Genomic DNA, 9058 nt, shown 5'->3' on the forward strand with positions numbered 1-9058 from the left:
CAGGTTGAAGGCATTGACTACACTGAAACCTTCTCTCCAGTTGCCAAAATGAACTCTATCCGCCTTGTTCTTTCCCTTGCTGCCTCTTTAAAATGGGAAGTACATCAAATGGATGTTAAATCTGCCTTCTTGCATGGGGACTTGCAGGAAGAAATCTATATGGAACAACCCATTGGCTTCATACAAACAGACTCCAGCCTCGTTTGTCGCCTTAAGAAATCCCTTTATGGCCTCAAGCAAGCTCCTCGAGCTTGGTATGCCAAAATGGATAGCTTTCTTTTAGAATCTGGCTTTTCTAGGTGTCATTCTGACAATACTGTCTACACCAAGAAAGTGGGCAACTCTCTCATCATCCTTGTTCTTTATGTTGATGATCTTATTCTTACTGGTAGTGATCCCAACCTTATAAACCATGTGAAGTCCAGCCTTAAAAAGAAATTTGAAATGACAGACTTAGGACACTTACACTATTTTCTCGGTCTTCAAGTCTTGCAATCCCAAGAGGGTATTTTCCTTTCCCAGTCCAAGTATGCTTGTGATATTCTTCGTCATTTTCACATGGAAGACTGTAAGCCAGCCCCTTCTCCCTTTCAGTCTGGAGTCAAACTTTCAGTCTCTTGTACTTCTCCTGAAGTTGATGCTACCTTATACCGTCAACTTGTCGGAAAACTCTTGTATTTAACCCATACTCGTCCTGATCTTTCCTTTGTTGTTGGCCTTGTTGCTCGTTTTATGCAAAACCCCCGTGAAAGTCATTGGAAAGCAGCTAAAAGAATACTTCGTTATGTTCGAGGTACAATACAGTTTGGGATTCATTACAGTGCCAAAGCAGCTCCTCTGTTAGTTGGTTTCACTGATTCTGATTGGGCTGGTGACCTTGATGATCGGAAGTCTACTGCCGGTTATGTCTTCACTCTTGGTTCAGGACCTATTACATGGGCTTGTAAGAAACAGGCTGCCATTTCTCTTTCGTCAGCAGAAGCAGAGTATCGTGGTGCCGTGGAAGCTAGTAAGGAAGCCTTGTGGCTTCGTCAGATCCTATCAGAGTTTGGCTTTGAGCAGCAGCATCCAACCACACTTTGGTGTGATAATCAAAGTGCCATTCAGCTATGCAAAGATCCAGTCCAGCATCAGCGCAGCAAACACATTGAACTACACATGCACTTCATCAGAAAGCTCATTCTTGACCATGTTCTTGAAGTGCAATATTGTCCAACGGATGATCAGGTTGCAGACATCTTCACAAAGGCTCTCACAGAGGCGAAGTTCACTAAACTTCGATATATGCTTGGAGTTCAGGAAGTTGTCACTAAGGGGGGATAGGCTCTAGTGCCTCCTTCCTTCTCCTATTGTGTCATATTTGTAAATCCTTCAATCCTATCCCAAGTTGTTCTTAAGGGGGGATGTTAGGATATTCCGACACATAGGATATAGTTAAGTTCAACTTGGTCTAGTATAGAGTTAGGTTAGAGTTAGGTAAAGTGTGTTTCTTTACCGTTGTACATTTTGTAACTTACAATCCGACGGTCACGATATGTAGTGATCCGACGGTTCACTCTCACCTCGGTATTACCGACACTTGATCCGTGGCTTGACACCCGATTGGTCCATGAGTTCTATTTAAAGCGCATGGAGGGTCATTGTTCGGGTAATCCGTGCATGAGAGAAGCTTATGTAAATTTTCATTCTTTGATTAATAAATTGTCTGTACCCACGTTGGGACAGGCCGTGGACTGTTTCCCTCCTTGCACTCTGAGGGTTTTAACCACGTCAAAAATACTGGTGTATTGATTTGAGATCTGGTTGTGAGCGGTGTCCTTTTGGTATTCTTCTGTGGAACTTACCCTGTAAATTCCTACATGGTTTTTGCACTATTTATAAATGAAACAATAATTTCTTTTATCATCTTGATAGGACCTAGAGTAAACATATTAAACCTTCAATCAAATACCAATACCAAGAAAAACATTAGTAATGCAACCTTTAAAAAGAAACACACACACACACACACATTTAACATTACTTTGATTGTTAATTTTATCATTTTTATTTGTTCCTATAATAAAACTATACAAAGTTATTGTAGTTACAAGCATTTGAGTTTGAAGAATAATATGATAAACAAGAAGACAAGTTATAAGTATCTGATATGACATTATCTTCATCTTTGTGTAGTTGCACCGCATCATCATCTTAGTTACCTTTATTTGTTTCCAAATTAAACATACAAAATATTTTGAATTGTGAAAATGAATAAAATCATTAAATAACAAGGAAAACAAGTGGACAAATTATAAGTACCTGATGTTATATTTTGTTCTGGATTAAAGTTTTGTTTAACTTTCATTTGATCAATGTCTTGGTTCTCTTTGCTTGTCACTATAATAAACATAAAAAAAATGTTATAAATTGTGACAATGAACAAAATTCATTAAAAAACTATACAAAAAAATAATCATCTATAATCATCCATAGTAATATTTTGGTCTTGATTGTAGTTTTGTGGTACAGTACCCTGGTCATTATATGCATTCTCTTTATTTCCAACTATAATCAACATATGAAATGATATGAATCACAATAATTTAAAAGAATAATAAAATAAAATAAAAAAAGATAGAGTCACAACGATTAATACCCATTTCTATCTCCATCGTTCCATGGTCATTGTCTTGATTAATTTCATTCATCTCATAATTCCCTATAATAGTCATCCAAAAATGTTATGAATATGGAAATTAAATAACTTGAAAAATTATCAAGAGAAAAAACCAAACAAATTATGTACCTGGTATGATAACTTCTTCCTCTCCTCCTTCTCCTCCTATTTCTATCTCCATACTTTTTTCAACAACATGAGCACTATGTTGATTAATTTTTTTCTTCCCACTTTCATCATTCTCTATTTTAGAATCTCTATCATTAGTCATTTTAGTGAACTCTTTGACAATTAAGAAATATGAAAAAAAATAGTATCCAAAGTATTATAAGAAGAAAAAATTGAATTGTAGTACCCGAATTTTCCAAGAAGTTAATGGATACCAGAATTGATAGTTGAAAAGAATTGTAATTATTTAACATGATTGTCCTTTGTGACTCTGTTTGCACAACACATGAAATTATTCTTCCATATGTACAACAAGCCTTGATTAAATTTTTCCCCGCATAAAGAAAACTGACCACTTTTGCATCACTACATTGTTGGTGTTTCTCCACTAAATCCATCCAGAAATCATAATCTCTCTCATTTTCATCAAATGTGTGAGAGTGTTTTATAACCTTCAAAAATTTTAATTCTGAAGTATAGAAATGTATAATAAGAACTATATCATAACTATAATTGTTTTGGGACTTATATTCATAAATGCCACTAGTCATTTTATAGTTGAACTTGGATTTCTTTATGGAAATTTCCAAAGACTGGCATACATCATTACAAAACCAAAGTTCTACTAAGAGAACTATAGTAAAGTCATTCAACTCATTTTTTTCGATAAGAAATCGAAAAATTTCAATGTAATATCGCTTGTGGAATTGTTTTTTTCCAAAGCAAGTGTATCCAAAACAACAAGGCCATATGTAAAATTGGTTGCAACTGACACGGAAAAGAGTGCAAAAGTGATGACAAAAGATGAGGGCCCCCAAAATGACAACCAAATTCAAAATTGTTATCAACCTGTTGAACACTTGTTGATCTATTTATCATTCTATCAAGGACTCCACATGCTTGCTGAGAAAGGGACTCTATCTTTGTATTACGTGTTCCTTTGACATAAGTAGACCCCTCCACCGTGTTGCAAAAATTGGTAAATATGATATCATTAATTTCACAATGCTCAAGAATGTTGAATGTAGTAAGAGTCATCTCATTCAAATTTTGATCATGACTTTGACAATATGTAACGATTGCATCCAATATTTTTCTGTTGGTTTTCAATTTAGAACAATAATATTTTAATTTTATGGCATTTGATGGATGATTAATTGGAATAGAAAACCAAATGGTTTCATCCAATAGCTTATATGCTACTAAAGCAATTTCTTCCATGGTTAATCCCTGAATGGGCCGAAGAGTCGCTGGTGTCAAACTGTATAAACTATTTCTCTTGTAGTTCTCAAAATCAAGTTGGCTTGGAGAACACTTTAATGTGCCTAGTTGGTAACAGTTAAAAACAATGTCCCATTTATCCCAAATAGGTTCATCAAAATATAAGAGAATTTTTCTATCATTTGTAACTGGAGAGACAAAGAATGAGCACAACATTTCATCATCAACATGATAAAATAATAAATATAAACTAATAAAAATTCAATGTAAAAATGAAACTAAATAATGTGTTATAATATAATGAGAAATCATTATAAATATAAAAAAATATGACTTATATTATCAGCTTTAGTCATTTATCTACAACAAAATAGATACAATAATAAAATGTTAAATGTAAATATAATTAAAATTACATACCTTCTCTTCAGCTATCTCAGAACATCCAATCCTCCTTTTCTTTAATTTGTCATTGGCAATTAAGAAATGTCTTGTCGAGCGCACACAATCAATAAATGGAGTTTTGAAGAATACCTTATTTGCATAATTAATTGACAACAAATGCAGATCACCCCAGTGGGTTCAACTAATGGATGCAACAATCAAGCATTACATTTTTTATATTTTTTTTTCGCTTCTCTCAATACATTATACTTGGGATTTGTTAAAATTTCTTTCACTGCTTAAATGGTATGTTGACCATCAACTATCCAAAAATTGATATTCTTAGAATTTAGATCTGTCTCATTTATAATTTTGATAGAGTTTACCAATGGATCAGGCTCATTGATGCCAAATGGAATCAAAAGAGCATCGGGTAATAAGGTTTGAATTTTTTCTAGGAATGATTTCACTAATACTTGAACATTTAAATTATCTTGTGATCTTAATTTGAACACTTTGGGGGCTTTTTTACATCTTTTGACAACCACTTTTGTATTAAAGGAGTTTGAAAATAGATAGCAATGCTTGAAGGCTTCATAAATCTCATCACATTGGTTTGCAAGGTTATAGTTGTTTCAAATTTAACTTTCCTAGTTTTTTGAAATTCTATAGTGAGCTTGAAATCACTTTTTGTTATATTCTCCTCCAAATCAAATAAATATACTCTTCTCAAAGCAAGTAATTGAGAATCAATTTTATCAAGAAATTTACTTTTTTGTTGTAAATGAAGAAGTACAGATGATGCTTTTTTACTTCTTACATAGCGATATCTCAGAACAGTGGCGATGCATTTTAAAAGATCTGCACAACTATTTAGTCCAGATTTAGAGAAGCTCTCAAAGTTATCCAACTTGAACATTGAAATCTTTATCGTATTTGTTGAATCAATACTTGAAGCTTCAATCAAATCTGGTTTAAAATTTGTATACTCCAATTGACATGAAATTAATTTTACCTCATTTTATTTAATCATTTCCACTTGAAAGTCAATGTCATTTTCATTGTAAGCATAGCAATTAATTATTATTCCTAATATCTCTGGTGCGTTTCCATCTATTGATCCAAATAGATACATATCATGAAACATATTCATCGGAGCTTCTATATGGATGTACCAATCTTGCACAAACTCATTATATGTATTGTATTTTTTAATCATTTCAAAAGTAGAAGTAGAAGGTGTTATTAATACTACCTTTTCAGTTGAATAACTTTTCTTTTTCTTAAGTGATGGTTGTAACATTTCATTTGCTTTTGGGCCAACCAATTCTGCAAATAACAACAACAAAAAATATTTGCATTAATCAAAATGAAAATATAATTTCAAATATTGTCACATAATGTTCTTATAAATACTTAAAAACCACCTAATCTAACCATTTCTAAGAGAGTGTACATAAAATATAAAACCACCATACGAGTTGAAGGAAGCAATGTTTGTATATCACTTTTTTTTGTTTCTTCTTGACTACTTTACTTGAATTTCAAGCACACCAGATTCCGCAGTTTCTAGAAAAAAATTATGGAATACATGAAATACCAAATATTATTAAACAACCTTATCATACATGATTTCCATTTACATGGACAATAATAAATGAGTACATATGCTATGCAAGTTTTACTATATGACACCAAAAGTTATCACGTAGGTAAAATTGCTAAGAAAAGAAACCACCTAATCCAACCATTTCTAAAAGAGTACATAAAATATAAAACCACCATATCAATTGAAGGGGGCATCATTTGTATATCATTTGTTTTTCTTTTTCTCTTTGCTACTTTACTTCAAATTTCATGCCTAGCAGTTTCCATGGTTTCTAGAAAGAAAAATATTATGGAAGACATGAAATAACAAATAGTATTAAACAACCTTATAATACACGATTTCCATTTACACGCACAATAATAAATGAGTACATATGTTATGCAAGTTTAGTATATGACACTAAAAGTTATCACATAGTTAAAATTTCTTGGAAAAAAAATACCCATGTTAGTATGGGTTGTCCTCATTAAAACCCCACTCCTAAGGCTATTTCCATAGGTTTTATTAATCAACAACGAGTTATTAACACAATGTCTAACGATTGTAACAAAGTATAAACTAAAATTTTCATACCATTTAAAGAATTTGGTGTTGTGTTCCTTGAACTTCCTTTTTCCTTGGATGCTTCCTTTGAATTCTCACTAGCTTCATAGTCCATGGTATCTGAAAATAAAGTAAAAAATTGTTATCATAGTTTCAAATTATTGATGAAAATATGAATTTATACTATAACTACTCACATCATTATATGTGTAACAAAGTGAACAAGAACAATAACAAGTGTAGAACTCACAATAATAGCTAATCAAGGTTAGAAAAAGGGCACCCCCAAATAATTTATTATGTTCTTTTAATCGTGAATATAGGAAAGCAAACATCTACTAGGTTTCCTTCTAGCACGAGCATAAGAACATTTCCAAAAGACATTACATTGGGAATAAATAAAAACAATTGTAGAAACTACAACATCATATGTACACAAAATTTATCTCTTCTAGTCATGTACATTCTTAGTTTGCTTTAGAAAAAATAAAAGCAAAACACAATGAAAGAACATTAACTATGGCAATCGTTAGATTTTCTTCTAGATCTTCGTCTAGCACAAAGAAAAACACATAGCAACTTTGCAAGGTGAAAGAAATATAAAATGTGATATAATTACTTCTAACACGAACAAAAGCATATTGCCAACAAGAATCTTAAAAAGCAAAAGAAATATTCGCATCGTAGATTTATTTATATTACAAACGCATGGATATTGTCAAAAAAAACATTGTAAGGTGAAATAAATATAGCACGTGCTAGAATTATTTTTAGTACGAATACATTCATATTTCCAAGAAAAACAGTGCAAAACAAAATAAATATAGCACAAGCTAGATTTCCTTCTACCACAAACACAAACACATTATCATTAAAAATATTGCAAGGCAAAGGAAATGTAACCCATGCTAGACTATATTCTATTGCATACAGGAAGATTGCCAACAACAACATTGTATTGTAAAGCAAATCTAGTGGATGCTAAATTTCCTTCTAGCAAAAACATAAACACAATGTCAATAAAAACACTGTAATGATAATATTTCTTGGGACATTTGACCTTGCCTTTTAGAGACTATGAGGTTTTAGTCCATGCCTACATAGACTGTTGTTATAATATAAAAAATGTTAAACCCCAAAATGATTAGAAGGCTCTTCATATGGAATATGTAGTCTAAGAATGGGATAGTGTACAAAGATTTCCTCCTATAAAAAACACAAGAACGTTGCAAATAACAACATTACAAGGTGAAAGAAATATAATGCATACTATATTTCCTTCTAATGGAAACATAATCACATAACAACATTGTAGGGTGAGAAAAATTTAGTCTGTGTTACATTTACTTATAACACAAACATATAAAAATTTCCAATGGCAACATTACACGACAAAAAAAATCTAACACAAGCTAGATTTCCTTTTAGCCTAAACAGAAACATGTAAGCATTCACAACATTCCAACGTAAAATAAAATCTAACATGTGTTAGATTTCCTTTTAGCGCAAACTTGAGCACATAGAAACATTGTAGAGTGAGAAGTCTATCAAGTGCTAGATTTATGTCTACCACAAATACAAGCATGTTGCTAACAACAACATTGTAGAGTATAAGAATTCTAGATTGTGTTAAATTTTCTTCCAACACAAACGCAAGCACATTTTAATTTGAAAGAAATTTAACACGTGTGTTATATTTCCTTTGAGCACAAACACAAGAACATAACAACATTGTAGGACTAAATAAGTTTAATGTGTGCTAGATTAACAACATTGCAATTTAAAATAAAATCTAACATGTGTTAGGTTTCCTTTTAGCGCAAACTCGAGCACATAGAAACATTGTAGAGTGAGAAATCTAGGAAGTGTTAGATTTATGTCTACCACAAATACAAGCACGTTGCCAACAACAACATTGTAGAGTATAAGAAATCTAGCTTGTGTTAAATTTTCTTTCAACAGAAACACAAGCACATTTAAATTTGAAAGAAATCTAACACATGCTATATTTCCTTCTAACACAATCACAACATAACAACATTTTAGGACTAAATAAGTCTAATGTGTACTAGATTAACAACATTGGAATGTAAAAGAAAATCTAACATGTGTTGGATTTACTTTTAGTGCAAACTCAAGCACATAGAAACATTGTAGAGTGAGAAATCTAGGAAGTGCTAGATTTATGTCTACCACAAATACAAGCACGTTGCCAATAACAACATTGTAGAGTATAAGAAATCTGGCTTGTGTTAAATTTTCTTCCCACACAAACAAGCAAAATTAAATTTGAAAGAAATATAACACATGGTATATTTCCTTTTAGCACAAACACAAGAACATAACAACATTTTAGGACTAAATAAGTCTAATGTGTGCTAGATTAACAACATTGCAATGTAAAAGAAAATCTAACATGTGTTAAATTTCCTTTTAGCGCAAACTCAAGCACATAGAAACATTCAAGAGTGAGA

Source organism: Pinus tabuliformis, chromosome 4_1 (genome assembly GCF_031772625.1).
Source record: "Pinus tabuliformis cultivar Carrire ecotype Pingquan chromosome 4_1, CPIR1, whole genome shotgun sequence".
In the NCBI taxonomy this organism is placed as follows: domain Eukaryota; kingdom Viridiplantae; phylum Streptophyta; class Pinopsida; order Pinales; family Pinaceae; genus Pinus; species Pinus tabuliformis.